General features: G+C 41.7%; 1 pseudogene across 1 annotated transcript in view; it reads left to right on the plus strand.

Moving 5' to 3' along the window:
• The first annotated feature begins 6,707 nt into the window (after positions 1 to 6,707).
• The window catches only part of LOC311148739 (solute carrier family 15 member 5-like), a 90,976-nt pseudogene continuing 79,317 nt past the window's right edge, over positions 6,708 to 18,366 (plus strand). The window contains exons 1-2 of the transcript in view: positions 6,708 to 6,867; positions 8,091 to 8,311. The product of the transcript in view is annotated as a solute carrier family 15 member 5-like (transcript). The remainder of the gene's footprint in view (positions 6,868 to 8,090; positions 8,312 to 18,366) is intronic.

Here is an 18,366-nt window from a genome sequence, read left to right on the forward strand (position 1 = left end):
CGGAAGAGTGGCCAGAAAAAAAGCCATTGCTTTAAGAAAAAAATAAGCAAACACGTTTGGTGTTCGCCAAAAGGCATGTGGGAGACTCCCCAAACATATGGAAGAAGGTACTCTGGTCAGATGAGACAAAAATTGAGCTTTTTGGCAATCAAGGAAAACGCTATGTCTGGCGCAAACCCAACACCTCTCATCACCCCGAGAACACCATCCCCACAGTGAAGCATGGTGCTGGCAGCATCATGCTGTGGGGGATGTTTTTCATCGGCAGGGACTGGGAAACTGGTCAGAATTGAAGGAATGATGGATGGCGCTAAATAAAGGGAAATTCTTGACGGAAACCTGTTTCAGTCTTCCAGAGATTTGAGACTGGGACTGAAGTTCACCTTCCAGCAGGACAATGACCCTAAGCATACTGCTAAAGCAACACTTGAGTGGTTTAAGGGGAAACATTAAAATGTCTTGGAATGGCTTAGTCAAAGCCCAGACCTCAATCCAATTGAGCATCTGTGGTATGACTTCAAGATTGCTGTACACCAGTGGAACCCATCCAACTTGAAGGAGTTGGAGCAGTTTTGCCTTGAAGAATGGGCAAAAATCCCAGTGGCTAGATGTGCCAAGCATATAGAGACATACCCCAAGAGACTTGCAGCTGTAATTGCTGCAAAAGGTGGCTCTACAAAGTATTGACTTTGGGGGGATGAATAGTTATGCACGCTCAAGTTCTGTTTTTTTGTCTTATTTCTTGTTTGTTTCACAATAAAAAATATTGTGCATCTTCAAAGTGGTAGGCATGTTGTATAACTCAAATGATACAAACCCCCCAAAAATCCATTTTATTTCCAGGTTGTAAGGCAACAAAATAGGAAAAATGCCAAGGGGGGTGAATACTTTCGCAAGCCACTGTATTTGAAATACATACAGTACCAGTCAAAGTTTGGACACACCTACAGTGAGGGAAAAAAGTATTTGATCCCCTGCTGATTTTGTACATTTGTCCACTGACAAAGAAATGATCAGTCTATAATTTTAATGGTAGGTTTATTTGAACAGTGAGAGACAGAATAACAACAAAACAATAAAAAAAAAGCATGTCAAAAATGTTATAAATTGAATTGCATTTTAATGAGGGAAAAAAGTATTTGACCCCCTCTCAATCAGAAAGATTTCTGGCTCCCAGGTGTCTTTTATACAGATAACAAGCTGAGATTAGGAGCACACTCTTAAAGGGAGTGCTCCTAATCTCAGCTTGTTACCTGTATGAAAGACACCTGTCCACAGAAGCAATCAATCAATCAGATTCCAAACTCTCCACCATGGCCAAGACCAAAGAGTTCTCCAAGGATGTCAGGGACAAGATTGTAGACCTACACAAGGCTGGAATGGGCTACAAGACCATCGCCAAGCAGCTTGGTGAGAAGGTGACAACAGTTGGTGCGATTATTCGCAAATGGAAGAAACACAAAATAACTGTTAATCTCCCTCGGCCTGGGGCTTCATGCAAGATCTCACCTTGTGGAGATGCAATGATCATGAGAACAGTGAGGAATCAGCCCAGAACTACACGGGAGGATCTTGTCAATGATCTCAAGGCAGCTGGGACCATAGTCACCAAGAAAACAATTGGTAACACACTACGCCGTGAAGGACTGAAATCCTGCAGTGCCCGCAAGGTCCCCCTGCTCAAGAAAGCACATATACATGCCCGTCTGAAGTTTGCCAATGAACATCTGAATGATTCAGAGGAGAACTGGGTGAAAGTGTTGTGGTCAGATGAGAACAAAATTGAGCTCTTTGGCATCAACTCAACTCGCCGTGTTTGGAGGAGGAGGAATGTTGCCTATGACCCCAAGAACACCATCTCCACCGTCAAACATGGAGGCGGAAACATTATGCTTTGGGGGTGTTTTTCTGCTAAGGGGACAGGATAACTTCACAGCATCAAAGAGACGATGGACGGGGCCATGTACTGTCAAATCTTGGGTGAGAACCTCCTTCCCTCAGCCAGGGCATTGAATATGGGTCGTGGATGGGTATTCCAGCATGACAATGACCCAAAACACACGGCCAAGGCAACAAAGGAGTGGCTCAAGAAGAAGCACATTAAGGTCCTGGAGTGGCCTAGCCAGTCTCCAGACCTTAATCCCATAGAAAATCTGTGGAGGGAGCTGAAGGTTCGAGTTGCCAAACGTCAGCCTCGAAACCTTAATGACTTGGAGAAGATCTGCAAAGAGGAGTGGGACAAAATCCCTCCTGAGATGTGTGCAAACCTGGTGGCCAAATACAAGAAACGTCTGACCTCTGTGATTGCCAACAAGGGTTTTGTTACCAAGAACTAAGTCATGTTTTGCAGAAGGGTCAAATACTTATTTCCCTCATTAAAATGCAAATCAATTTATAACATTTTTGACATGCGTTTCTCTGGATTTGTTTGTTGTTATTCTGTCTCTCACTGTTATGATGAGTTTCTCGGGTGTTCAAAGAATCAAGGATGCAAGGATATACTTAGACACTCTGTGGAAAGTTAATGCAAGTATTTAATAAACGGTACCGGGTTAGAGACACCAAAGGACAGAGCTTTGCCGTTTGCTGTTTCCAACTACCTAACAAAGGAAACACTCTCCTTTATATACCCTTGGTCATCTTCCTTTCACATACATCTGGAAACCATCATAGGCCTCCCTGTCTCTGTTGTTATTACCCTTTGCCCCCAGGTCACTATATCCTGTCCATCAATTACACTACCCTAAACATCACTAATCTACTTTGACATAAGGAATCATGGCCCCAAACTAATTATCTAGTAACTCTACATCTGTCCTCACAATACTTTGACATTTCATCATTACACTCACTGTTCAAATAAACCTACCATTAAAATTATAGACTGATCATGTCTTTGTCAGTGGGCAAACGTACAAAATCAGCAGGGGATCAAATACTTTTTTCCCTCACTGTACTCATTCCAGGGTTTTTCTTTATTTTCACTATTTTCTACATTGTAGAATAATAGTGAAGACATCAAAACAATGAAATAACACATATGGAATCATGTAGTAAACAAAAAAATTGTTAAACAAAAAATTACATATTTTATATTTGAGATTCTTCAAATAGCCACCCTTTGCCTTGATGACAGCTTTGCACACTCTTGGCATTCTCTCAACCAGCTTCATGAGGTAGTCACCTGGAATGCATTTCAATTAACAGGTGTTACCAGCCTCAGAAAATGCAGCCCAAATAAATGCTTCACAGAGTTCAAGTAACAGACACATCTCAACATCAACTGTTCAGAGAGGACTGTGTGAATCAGGCCTTCATGGTCGAAATGCTGCAAAGAACCAAATACTAAAGGACACCAATAATAAGAAGAGACCTGCTTGGGCCAAGAAACACGAGCAATGGTCATTAGAACGGTGGAAATGTGTCCTTTGGTCTGGAGTCCAAATTTGAGAGTTTTGGTTCCAACCGCCGTGTCTTTGTGAGACGTGGTGTGGGTGAACGGATTATCTCTGTCACACCCTGGCTATGGGACTCTAGTTGTTGAGCCAGGGTGTGTTTGTTCTATGTGGTGTGTTTCTATGTTGGGGGTTCTAGTTCGTCTATTTCTATGTTTTGCCTGAGTGACTCCCAATCAGAGGCAACGAGTGTCAGCTGTTGGCTGGTTGTCTCTGATTGGGAGCCATATTTAAACTGTCTGTTTTCCCTTTGGTTTTGTGGGTTTTGTTCCGTGTTGGTCATTGATACCGTTGGACGTCACGAGTCGTTTGTTGTTTTGTGCTTTATTCAATAAAGTAACATGTTCGTTCATCACGCTGCGCATTGGTCTACTTCTCTCCCTGACGATCGTGACAGAAAAACCCACCAAGATGTGACCAAGCAGCGTGTCCAGGAGCCATCGCCAGGGAGATCCCTAACAGATCTCCTTCGCCTCCTCGACTGGGTCAAGCCGAGTGAGGAAGAGAAGGGCTTGACCTTGTGGCAGAAGGGTCGAAAGGCTGGCGAGGGACATGGAGACCTGGTCCACGGGTAGGGGAGACGCCCAGAACATTTTTAGGGGGGGGCTAACGCCGTGGACGACGGGCCAGCAGGAGACCGCGGCAGAGCGGCCCAGCGGATTGGCAGAGGAGGACGCCAGGTTACGGGAGTCACTGGTCACCAGGGGGAAGGAGGTTGTAGAGGCACGGCGAGAGGTACTGGTGTGTGTTGCCAGTCCGGTCCGGCCTGTTCCTGATCCCCACGTAGGGCCAGTGGTGTGTGTTCCCAGTACGGTCCGGCCTGTTCCTGCCACTCGCACCAAGTCAGTGGTGCGCTTCGTCAGCCCGGTCCGGCCTGTTCCTGCTCCCCGCACCAAGTCAGTGGTGCGCGTCGTCAGCCCGGTCCGGCCCATTCCTGCTCCCCGCACCAAGTCAGTGGTGCGTTTCGTCAGCCCGGCTCAGCCCGTTCCTGCTCCCCGCACCAAGTCAGTGGTGCGTTTCGTCAGCCCGGCTCGGCCCGTTCCTGCTCCCCGCACCAAGTCAGGGGTGAGCTTCGACAGCCCGGATCGGCCCGCTCTTGCTCCCCACACCAAGCCAGTGGTGTGCGTCGTCAGTCCGGCACGGCCCGTGCCTGTTCCCCGCACCAAGTCAGGGGTGCGCTTCGACAGCCCGGCTCGGCCCGCTCCTGCTCCCCACACCAAGCCAGTGGTGTGCGTCGTCAGTCCGGCACGGCCCGTGCCTGTTCCACCGGTGGCTGGTCCGGCACCGGTCAGATGCTTCACGTCGGAGCTAGAGCAATCCGCTCCACCAGTGTTCAGTCCAGCTCCGGCCAGCAGGGCCAGACCGGACCAGGGGTACTTTGGGGGGTTAGAGAAGGAGTGGGGGTCAAGCCCGGAGCCAGAACCGCCGCCGAGGAGGTATGCCCACCCAGCCCTCCCCTGTTTAGCTCTTTATGAGGCGCGGTCGCAGTCCGCGCCTTTAGGGGGGGGTACTGTCACACCCTGGCTATGGGACTCTAGTTGTTGAGCCAGGGTGTGTTTGTTCTATGTGGTGTGTTTCTATGTTGGGAGTTCTAGTTCGTCTATTTCTATGTTTTGCCTGAGTGACTCCCAATCAGAGGCAACGAGTGTCAGCTGTTGGCTGGTTGTCTCTGATTGGGAGCCATATTTAAACTGTCTGTTTTCCCTTTGGTTTTGTGGGTTTTGTTCCGTGTTGGTCATTGATACCGTTGGACGTCACGAGTCGTTTGTTGTTTTGTGCTTTATTAAATAAAGTAACATGTTCATTCATCACGCTGCGCATTGGTCTACTTCTCTCCCTGACGATCGTGACAATCTCCGCATGCGTAGTTCCCACCGTAAAGCATGGAGGAGGAGGTGTTATGGTGTGGGGGTGCTTTTCTGGTTACACTGTCTGTGATTTATTTAGAATTCAAGGCACACTTAACCAGCATGGCTACCACAGCATTCTACAGCGATACGCCATCCCATCTTGTTTGGGCTTAGTGGGACTATCATTAGTTTTTCAACAGGACAATGACCCAACACACCTCCAGGCTGTGTAAGGGCTATTTTACCAAGAAGGAGAGTGATAGAGTGCTGCATCAGATGACCTGGCCTCCACAATCCCCCGACCTCAACCCAATTGAGATTGTTTGGGATGAGTCGGACCGCAGAGTGAAGGAAAAGCAGCCAACAAGTGCTAAGTATATGTGGGAACTCCTTCAAGACTGTTGGAAAAGCATTCCAGGTGAAGATGGTTGAGAGAATGCCAAGAGTGTGTAAAACTGTTATCAAGGCAAAGGGTGGCTTGAAGATTCTCAAATATAAAATATACTCTGATTTGTTTAACACTTTTTTGTTTTCTACATGATTCCATGTGTTATTTCATATTTTTGATGTCTTCACTATTATTCTACAATGTAAAAAATAGTAAAAATAAAGAAAAACCCTTGAATGAGTAGGTGTGTCAAAACGTTTAACTGGTAGTGTATATCAATGACTTTTGAGTATTTTGTCTTTTGTATTGCACTGGCCTGAACTATAATCCTATGTATTTTGTAACAAGATACTTTTGAGACCTGTAATTTGTAAAAACATTGTTGTTTTAAAATACAAATATTTTTCTATACCATTTTATATAGGGGTTTGTGACTTTGTGTTCCCCTTTCATCCTGCATTGGTATCAGAAGTTTGAAGGCACTATGGTTTGATAAGAGTGTCTGCTAAATGACAAAAATGACTAGCCGATTTGGTTATGGGTGCCAATATTAATGTGGAGATCACAGGGCCTGCATTTAATTCCAAAAGGTTTTCCCTTGTAATGGAAATTACCATCAAGGACTCATCAAGTCAATTAGTAAATGAACATTATTAATATTCATGCCAGCGGAAAGGTTACAACAAACTCTGCACACTCAGTCCAGGTGGTCAGAAGCTCAACCAGGACGGTCCCTTCAGTCCTCTTATGTACTGCTACATAAAAAAGCTACATAGGCATGGTTCATAGGGTTGGTTCCTGCAGCTGACTGGCTGTTATCGAGCAATGCCTCCTATCTTAACTTCCAGAACATATTCCGGGCGTTCGGCCAATTTTCTGAGGAGGAGGTCACAGTCACCTGCACGAACCAAGATAGCCTTGAATTGCATCTTCTCTCACTCTATCTCTTCAGAACATAATGTTCCCTCACACCCTCAACCCTGGTTGTTATGTTGTCCTCTCAGGTTCTACTGACTGGTGAACCTGAAGTGGACGGTAGTGTTTCTGGGTATCACTTACATCCAGCAGTCAGTGGCCAACAACCTGGGCTTCATCATCCCCTTCATTTCTGTGCTACTGATGCTCATCACCATACACATGGTCCACAACAACCTCATCTTCAGGCCCAAGAAAGGTAACACAACCTCAACCTCACCTTCAGGCCCAAGAAAGGTAACACAACCTCAACCTCACCTTCAGGCCCAAGAAAGGTAACACAACCTCAACCTCACCTTCAGGCCCAATGAAAGTAACACAACCTCAACCTCACCTTCAGGCCCAAGAAAGGTAGCACAATCTCAACCTCACACACAGACTGTGTCTCACCTTTGTGTTACAGTGTATGTATGTACCTATGTTTATGCGATCTATTATATTATTGATGTGGTTGTTGGGGTCTATTCTAGTATTGATGTGGTTGTTGTGGTCTATTCTAGTATTGATGTGGATGTTGTGGTCTATTCTAGTATTGATGTGGTTGTTGGGGTCTATTGTAGTATTGATGTGGTTGTTGTGATCTATTCTAGTATTGATGTGGTTGTTGTGGTCTGTTCTAGTATTGATGTGGTTGTTGTGGTCTGTTCTAGTATTGATGTGGTTGTTGTGGTCTATTTTAGTATTGATGTGGATGTTGTGGTCTATTCTAGTATTGATGTGGTTGTTGTGGTCTGTTCTAGTATTGATGTGGTTGTTGTGGTCTGTTCTAGTATTGATGTGGTTGTTGTGGTCTATTCTAGTATTGATGTGGTTGTTGTGATCTATTCTAGTATTGATGTGGTTGTTGTGGTCTGTTCTAGTATTGATGTGGATGTTGTGGTCTATTCTAGTATTGATGTGGTTGTTGTGGTCTGTTCTAGTATTGATGTGGTTGTTGTGGTCTGTTCTAGTATTGATGTGGTTGTTGTGGTCTATTCTAGTATTGATGTGGTTGTTGTGGTCTGTTCTAGTATTGATGTGGTTGTTGTGGTCTATTCTAGTATTGATGTGGTTGTTGTGGTCTGTTCTAGTATTGATGTGGTTGTTGTGGTCTATTTTAGTATTGATATGGATGTTGTGGTCTATTCTAGTATTGATGTGGTTGTTGTGGTCTATTCTAGTATTGATGTGGATGTTGTGGTCTATTCTAGTATTGATGTGGTTGTTGTGGTCTATTCTAGTATTGATGTGGTTGTTGTGGTCTATTCTAGTATTGATGTGGTTGTTGTGGTCTATTCTAGTATTGATGTGGTTGTTGTGGTCTATTTTAGTATTGATGTGGTTGTTGTGGTCTATTCTAGTATTGATGTGGTTGTTGTGGTCTGTTCTAGTATTGATGTGGTTGTTGGGGTCTATTCTAGTATTGATGTGGTTGTTGTGCAGGCAGTTCCCTGTTGACCACTCTGGGGGTGTTCCTGAACTCTCTGAAGATGTGCTGCCTGCACTACCGCCACCTGAGTGGGGGCGTGGCCAGCTGGCTGTACTGTACCAAGGAGAACAACGGGGGGCGCTACAGTAAGACGCACGTGGAGAACGTCAAGGTCCTGGCCAGGCTCTTTCCCCTGTACGTCTTGCAGATACTGTACCGAGCCTGCATCACTCAGGCAAATTTGCTAAAATTTCTAAAAACCTGTTTTTGCTTTGTCATTATTGGGTATTGTGTGTAGATTGATGAGGAAAGACAACAATTTAATCCATTTTAGAACAAGGCTGTAACGTAACAAAATATGGAAAAAGTGAAGGGGTCTGAATACTTTCTGAATGCACTGTATGTTGCCTTTGAGAGGGTTTTGAATATCACTTAACGAGGGAAACATTTTATTTGGTCTTCACCTCAGGAGCAATTTGGAATTGTGTCACTATTTAAAATTCAATGTAAATTAATATTAAGAGAAGAACGTGTTAGGGTTTTGAGACTAAAACACATTACACAATGAGCAAAAATAGACAACTGCTCAGGAATATACCTCAAATAAGTTGATTACATTCCATGAGAAATATACCACATATTTTAATAGAGGTTAAAAACATTATATCTTGAGATCATATGTGTGCACTCCCTACCATTTTTAGACATCATTCCATCTCCTTCACATTTTGTTAAGATGATCTTTCAGTTCAGGAGGATAAAACGTCATGCCGTCAAAGGAGAGGTGTGAGTTGGCAGGCAGGATGGGAGAGGACACAGGCTCAGGAGGGTCATAGAGAGTCTTAAGACCCTATAGGGAGAGATGAGAGAACTGTTAACAAATGAAGACTTCCAAAGCTCAAACACATTCCACCAACATCGGGAGAAAGGCCAGATATGACACTTTGAGAGACATTCTTCTGTTGATAGACCAAGTGATGTCACCTGGAGGAAATGGATGTGATCCTCTGTGTGTGAGAGCTGCTCCAGCTCAGTGCTTCTCTTCCTCAGCTCAGCTATCTCCTGCTCCAGTTGCTCCAGGAGTCCTTTAACCCGTCTCACTGCAGTCTTCTCCTGGCCTCTAATCAACCTTTTCACCTCAGTGAGTATTCTCTCAATGGACAGTAAAGATTGTCTCATACTTGCTAACTTCTGCCTGTACAGAGCATGTTAACTCACAGAGAGAGAGGAGGGGGTCAATTTCCACTGTTACTGGACTCAAGATAACCTGTTCCCCAGTGTGGCGCTCTAACAGGTCTTTTTTTTAAATCACTTTGGTAGAATTTTCACAAGTGTGGTAAAATTTCACAACTTTAAGTACAAAACTCAAAACAGATCATCAAAAAGGCTGGTTTTTCTTTTTCAAAATTTGTAAGTACATTTTCAATTGACTAAGTACAAAACACACAATCACACAGTAACTTTTTCACCAAACCTAATCAGTGTTTCATCTAGAAATACCTTTCATATAAAGTAAATGCCTTTCACAATGCAATGCTCACAATACTTTTCATATGATTCTCTTCTCATTTGTTTAAATACATTTAATCCAACTGTGCTTAATGGTTAATCACTTAACCGTTTGGTAAACCTATAGATTTTAAACTGGTTTGTGTACTATATAAGGACTGAGAACTACAGAAATAAAATGTGTTTGTAAAGTATAAACATCTAGATAACATGTATGATACATGATAACCATACATAATACATGGGCCACATTAAAGAGGTCAGAGAGGTCAAAGAGGTGGGCATGGGTCTCATCAAAGAGGTCAAAGAGGTGCATTTACAGTAAATGACATTGTAATGCATATAAATTCACAAAACATGTTACAGTATTCTTACAGTATGATGTATTGACAGTATACTCTGTTCTACCCTCAGAATTGACAGAACACCCCATGGTGGTGGCCGTGTGCTGACCGACCAGCAGGAGTGGGCAGTGGTGGAAATGGTGAGAGCCAGGAATGACATACGTCTGTCTGAAATAAAGCAGGCCATTGAGGAGAATGATGACACCTTTGCCAATGTGGCATCCATCAGCCTACCAACAATCACTCGCCTTTTGAAGAGGCACCAGGTATCTATGAAACACATTTACCTGGAGCCTTCTGAGAGAAACAACTGTGGGCCGAGTATGTTCAGGTACAGCACTATATACTGTATTACTGTTACTATTAATGCACATGCTACTTCACAATATCATAATGGAACTATACTGTACAAAGAACTAACTAATGAAGCAACCACTAACATTACAGTATGATATTCTAATCTTATAACGAGGCAACTACTAACATTACAGTATGATATTCTAATATTCAAATGAGGCAACCACTAATATTACAGTATGATATTCTAATATTCTAATGAGGCAACCACTAACATTACAGTATGATATTCTAACATTCTAATGAAGCAACCACTAACATTACAGTATGATATTCTAATATTATAACGAGGCAACCACTAACATTACAGTATGATATTCAAATGAGGCAACCACTAACATTACAGTGTGATATTCTAATATTCTAACGAGGCAACCACTAACATTACAGTATGATCTCGAATATTTGAATGAGGCAACCACTACCATCACAGTATGATATTATAATATTCAAATGAGGCAACCAGTAACATTACAGTATGATATTATAATATTCAAATGAGGCAACCACTAACATGACAGTATGATATTCTAATATTCTAATGAGGCAACCACTAACATTACAGTATGATTTTCAAATATTCAAATGAGGCAACCAGTAACATTACAGTATGATATTATAATATTCAAATGAGGCAACCACTAATATTACAGTATGATATTATAATATTCAAATGAGGCAAACACTAACATTACAGTATGATGTATGATATTATAATATTCAAATGAGGCAACCTCTAACATTACAGTATTATATTCTAATAATAATTACGAGGCAACCACTAACATTACAGTGTGATATTCTAATATTCTAACGAGGCAACCACTAACATTATAGTATGATACTCGAATATTTGAATGAGGCAACCACTACCATCACAGTATGATATTATAATATTCAAATGAGGCAACCACTAATATTACAGTATGATATTATAATATTCAAATGAGGCAACCACTAACATTACAGTATGATGTATGATATTATAATATTCAAATGAGGCAACCTCTAACATTACAGTATTATATTCTAATATTCTAATGAGCCAACCACTAACATTACAGTATGATATTGTAATATACAAATGAGGCAACCACTAAAATTACAGTATGATTTTCTAATATTCTAACGAGGTAACCACTAACATTACAGTTTGATATTCTAATATTCGAACGAGGCAACCACTAACATTACAGTATGATATTCAAATGAGGCAACCACTAACATTACAGTATTATATTCTAATATTCTAATGAGCCAACCACTAACATTACAGTATGATATTGTAATATACAAATGAGGCAACCACTAAAATTACAGTATGATTTTCTAATATTCTAACGAGGTAACCACTAACATTACAGTATGATACTCGAATATTCGAATGAGGCAACCACTAACATTACAGTATGATATTGTAATATACAAATGAGGCAACCACTAAAATTACAGTATGATTTTCTAATATTCTAACGAGGTAACCACTAACATTACAGTATGATACTCGAATATTCGAATGAGGCAACCACTACCATCACAGTACGACATTATAATATTCAAATGAGGCAACCAGTAACATTACAGTATGATATTCTAATATTCAAATGAGGCAACCACTAGCATTACAGTATGATATTCTAATATTCTAATGAGGCAACCACTAATATTACAGTATGATATTCAAATATTCAAATGAGGCAACCAGTAACATTACAGTATGATTTTATAATATTCAAATGAGGCAACCACTAATATTACAGTATGATATTATAATATTCAAATGAGGCAACCACTAACATTACAGTATGATATCCTAATATTCTAATGAGGCAACCACTAACATTACAGTATGATATTCTAACATTCTAATGAAACAACCACTAACATTACAGTATGATATTCTAATATTATAACGAGGCAACTACTAACATTACAGTATGATATTCTAATATTCTAATGAAGCAACCACTAACATTACAGTATGATATTCTAATATTATATAACGAGGCAACCACTAACATTACAGTATGATATTCAAATATTCAAATGAGGCAACCAGTAACATTACAGTATGATATTATAATATTCAAATGAGGCAACCACTAATATTACAGTATGTATTATAATATTCAAATGAGGCAACCACTAACATTACAGTATGATATTCTAATATTCTAATGAGGCAACCACTAACATTACAGTATGATATTCTAACATTCTAATGAAACAACCACTAACATTACAGTATGATATTCTAATATTATAACGAGGCAACTACTAACATTACAGTATGATATTCTAATATTCTAATGAAGCAACCACTAACATTACAGTATGATATTCTAATATTATAACGAGGCAACCACTAACATTACAGTATGATATTCAAATATTCAAATGAGGCAACCAGTAACATTACAGTATGATATTATAATATTCAAATGAGGCAACCACTAATATTACAGTATGATATTATAATATTCAAATGAGGCAACCACTAACATTACAGTATGATATTCTAATATTCTAATGAGGCAACCACTAACATTACAGTATGATATTCTAACATTCTAATGAAACAACCACTAATATTACAGTATGATATTCTAATATTATAACGAGGCAACTACTAACATTACAGTATGATATTCTAATATTCTAATGAAGCAACCACTAACATTACAGTATGATATTCTAATATTATAACGAGGCAACCACTAACATTACAGTATGATATTCAAATATTCAAATGAGGCAACCATTAACATTACAGTATGATATTATAATATTCAAATGAGGCAACCACTAATATTACAGTATAATATTATAATATTCAAATGAGGCAACCACTAACATTACAGTATGATATTATAATATTCAAATGAGGCAACCACTAACATTACAGTATGATATTCTAATATTCTAATGAAGCAACCACTAACATTACAGTATGATATTCTAACATTCTAATGAAGCAACCACTAACATTACAGCCTAGTTACACAGGTGTGATTTACCTTTTGACAGATGAAACCCTACATCAACTAATGATGACTCTTATGGGAGGAAGTGAGCATTTCACATCTTAAGATAAATACAATGATACTTCCTTTGTGTGTTGTACTTAGTCAATTGAAAATGTGCTTAAAGTTTTGAAAAAACAGCCTTTTTGATGATCTGTTTTGAGTTTTGTATTAAGAGTTAAGTATATTAAGTTTTGTATTAAGATAAATTTTACGGGCGGCAGGTAGCTTAGTGGTTAAGAGCGTTGTGCCAGTAACCGAAAGGTCGCTGGTTCTAATCCCCGAGCTGACTAGGTGAAAAATCTGTCGATGTGCCCTTGAGCAAGGCACTTAACCCTAATTGCTCCTGTAAGTCGCTCTGGATAAGAGCGTCTGCTAAATGACCAATTATTTATTTATTTACCCCATACTTGTGAAAATAGTACAAAAGTGATTATAAAATCTATAATACATGGATACTTCCTTAAATGTACTTATTTTGTGTTATGCAATTATGTTATTGAAACAGAATAAGTCTAATGAGAGAATAAATAAGTCAAGTCCAACCATTACCTCTCTCCTCTTTCACATCCCTCTATCATCACTCCATGGGTGTGTCCCATGGATAGAACAGCGCCGGAGAAGATGGCTGCCGTTTTACAGCCCTCTAACCAATTGTACTATTATGTGTGTTTTTCCGCGTTATTTGTAATTTATTTTGTACATAATGTTTCTGCCATCGTCTCTTATAACCAAAAAGAGCTTCTGGATATCAGGACAGCGATTACTCACCTCGTATTGGACGAAGATTTTTTCTTCAACGAGGTGGCCGCGAAGGATATCCTACAGACACCCGACAAGACCCAAATCCCCGTCATTCGCATGAGGAAGAGACTGAGATATCGTGGACGTAGGTCGGGGTGCCTTGTAAGGATCCGACGGCGAGCGAGTAAACTGCCGCTCCCATCAATCCTATTAGCCAATCTTCAATCATTGGAGAACAAATTGGATGACCTAAGATTACGGTTATCCTACCAACGGGACATTAAAAACTGTAATATCTTATGTTTCACCGAGTCGTGGCTGAATGACGACATGGATAACATACAGCTAGCGGGCTATACGCTACATCGGCAGGATAGAACGGCTGACTCCGGTAAGACAAGGGGTGGCGGTCTGTGAATATTTGTAAACAACAGCTGGTGCACAAAATCAAATACTAAGGAAGTCTCGAGGTTTTGCTCGCCTGAGGTAGAGTATCTTATGATAAGCTGTAGACCACACTATTTACCAAGAGAGTTTTCATCTATATTTTTCATAGCTGTCTATTTACCACCACAAACCAATGCTGGCATTAAGATTGCACTGAATGAGCTGTATAAGGCCATAAATCAACAGGAAAACGCTCATCCAGATGCAGCGCTCCTAGTGGCCGGGGACTTTAATGCAGGGAAACTTAAATCCGTTCTACCTAATTTCTACCAGCATGTTAAATGTGCAACCAGAGGAAAATAAACTCTAGACCACCTTTACTCCACACACAGAGACGCATACAAAGCTCTCCCTCGCCCTCCATTTGGCAAATCTGACCATAACTCTATCCTCCTGATTCCTGCTTATTAGCAAAAACTAAAGCAGGAAGCACCAGTGACCCGGTTAATAAAAAAGTGGTCAGATGACGCAGATGCTAAGCTACAGGACTGTTTTGCTAGCACAGACTGGAACATGTTCCGGGATTCTTCAGATAGCATTGAGGAGTACACCACATCAGTCACTGGCTTCATCAATAAGTGCATCGATGATGTCGTCCCCACAGTGACCGTACGTACATACCCCAACCAGAAGCCATGGATTACAGGAAACATCCGCACTGAGCTAAAGGGTAGAGCTGCCGCTTTCAAGGAGCGGGACTCTAACCCGGACGCTTATAAGAAATCCCGCTATGCCCTTAGACGAACCATCAAACAGGCAAAGAGTCGATACAGGACTAAGATTGAATCGTACTACACTGGCTCTGACGCTCGTCGGATGTGGCAGGGCTTGAAAACTATTACAGACTACAAAGGGAAGCACAGCCGCGAGCTGCCCAGTGACACAAGCCTACCAGACGAGCTAAACCACTTCTATGCTCACTTCGAGGCAAGCAACACTGAAGCATGCATGAGAGCACCAGCTGTTCCGGATGACTATGTGATCACGCTCTCCGTAGCCGATGTGAGTAAGACTTTTAAGCAGGTCAACATTCACAAGGCCGCAGGGCCAGACGGATTACCAGGACATGTACTCTGAGCATGTGCTGACCAACTGGCAAGTGTCTTCACTGACATTTTCAACATGTCCCTGACTGAGTCTGTAATACCAACATGTTTCAAGCAGACCACCATAGTCCCTGTGCCCAAGGACTCTAAGATAACCTGCCTAAATGACTATCGACCCGTAGCACTGACGTCTGTAGCCATGAAGTGCTTTGAAAGGCTGGTCATGGCTCACATCAACAGCATTATCCCAGAAACCCTAGACCCACTCCAATTTGCATACCGCCCCAACAGATCCACAGATAATGCAATCTCTATTGCACTCCACACTGCCCTTTCCCACCTGGACAAGAGGAACAACTACGTGAGAATGCTATTCATTGACTACAGCTCAGCATTCAACATCATAGTGCCCTCAAAGCTCATCACTAAGCTAAGGATTCTGGGACTAAACACCTCCCTCTGCAACTGGATCCTGGACTTCCTGACAAGCCGCCCCCAGGTGGTAAGAGTAGGTAACAACACATCTGCCACACTGATCCTCAACACAGGGGCCCCTCAGGGGTGCGTACTCCCTGTTCACCCACGACTGCATTGCCAGGCACGACTCCAACACCATCATTAAGTTTGCCGACGACACAAAAGTGGTAGGCCTGATCACCGACAACGATGAGACAGCCTATAGGGAGGAGGTCAGAGACCTGGCCATGTGGTGCCAGGACAACAACCTCTCCCTCAACGTGACCAAGACAAAGGAGATGATTGTGGACTACAGGAAAAAAAAGAGGACTGAGCACGCCCCCATTCTCATCGACGGGGCTGCAGTGGAACAGGTTGAGAGCTTCAAGTTCCTTTGTGTCCACATCACCAACGAACTATCATGGTCCAAACACACCAAGACAGTCGTGAAGAGGGCACGACAAAGCCTATTCCCCCTCAGGAGACTGAAAAGATTTGGCATGGGTCCTCAGATCCTCAAAAAATTATACAGCTGCACCATCGAGAGCATCCTGACTGGTTGCATCACCGCCTGGTATGGCAACTGCTTGGCCTCCGACCGCAAGGCACTACAGAGGGTAGTGCGTACGGCCCAGTACATCACTGGGGCCAAGCGTCCTGCCATCCAGGACCTCTATACCAGGCGGTGTCAGAGGAAGGCCCTCAAAATTGTCAAAGACTCCAGCCACCCTAGTCATAGACTGTTCTCTCTGCTACCGCACGGCAAGCGGTACCGGAGTGCCAAGTCTAGGTCCAAAAGACTTCTCAACAGCTTCTACCCCCAAGCCATAAGACTCCTGAACAGCTAATCATGGCTTCCCGGACTATTTGCACTGCCCCCCCACCCCATCCTTTTACGCTGCTGCTACTCTGTTAATTATTTATGCATAGTCACTTTAACTCTAACCACATGTACATATTACTTCAACTACCTCAACTAGCCGTTGCCCCCGCACATTGACTCTGCACCGGTACCCCCCTGTATATATAGCCTCCCTACTGTTATTTTATTTTACTTCTGCTCTTTTTTTCTCAACACTTTTTTTGTTGTTGTTTTATTTTTACTTTTTTGTTAAAAATAAATGCACTGTTGGTTAAGGGCTGTAAGTAAGCATTTCACTGTAATGTCTGCACCTGTTGTATTCGGCGCATGTGGCCAATAAAATGTGATTTGATTTGATTTGAATAATCTCTCCTTCCTCCTGAAGTGCAGCACTTGTTCACTACTCCCCACAAATGTAAAAGCATTGGATTGGTGTTGGCATGGGATAGAGGGAGTTTACATATACCAGTCATTTCCTATTAAATATATGAAGGGAAGCGGACAAGTTAAAAAGGAGTTAATTGTTACACACCCCACGTGTCCTGATAAGTACAGGAATGAAACCATATTGAGGTTGTCTGCTTTCTATATGGTTTATTCTATATGGACTATCAATACAAGTGACCATTTAGAATGTGACCCAGTTCAATGGGTCTTGACAGAACTGGGGGATGTCAGCTATGAAGTTGTCTAAACACAACTGGAATATAATTTGTTTGTGATTCATTGTTAATGGATTTTCCATTAGGAACCTAACACAACAACACACATAACACACAACCAATAAAAACAAAGGGGGAGGAAACCACTAAAGTCATGACCATATTGTCATTTTCTAATGACAGGGAGAAAACATGTAAAATCTAGAAGACTACTTTAGATCTGGTCAGAAGAAGCCTAGTGCACCATGTAGGGAACAGGGTGTCATTTGGGACAGAGTCAGTAACTCCCCTGGGTATGAATTCTTTTTATTTTTTATTTTTTATTTCACCTTTATTTAACCAGGTAAGCCAGTTGAGAACAGGTTCTCATTTACAACTGCGACCTGGCCAAGATAAAGCAAAGTAGTGCAATAAAAACAACACAGAGTTACATATGGGGTAAAAAACATGAAGTCAGAAATACAACAGAAAATATATATACAGTGTGTGCAAATGTAGCAAGTTATGGAGGTAAGGCAATAAATAGGCTATAGTGCAGAATAATTACAATAGTATTAACACTGGAATGCTAGATGTGCAAGAGATTATGTGCAAATAGAGATACTGGGGTGCAAAAGAGCAAAATAAATAACAATATAGGGATGAGGTAGTTGGGTGGGCTAATTTCAGATGGGCTGTGTACAGGTGCAGTGATCGGTAAGGTGCTCTGACAACTGATGCTTAAAGTTATTGAGGGAGATAAGAGTCTCCAGCTTCAGAGATTTTTGCAATTCGTTCCAGTCATTGGCAGCAGAGAACTGGAAGGAATGGCGGCCAAAGGAGGTGTTGGCTTTGGGAATG

The sequence above is a fragment of the Coregonus lavaretus genome (assembly GCF_964263955.1).
Source record: "Coregonus lavaretus genome assembly, chromosome: 21".
NCBI classification, from domain to species: Eukaryota; Metazoa; Chordata; class Actinopteri; order Salmoniformes; family Salmonidae; genus Coregonus; species Coregonus lavaretus.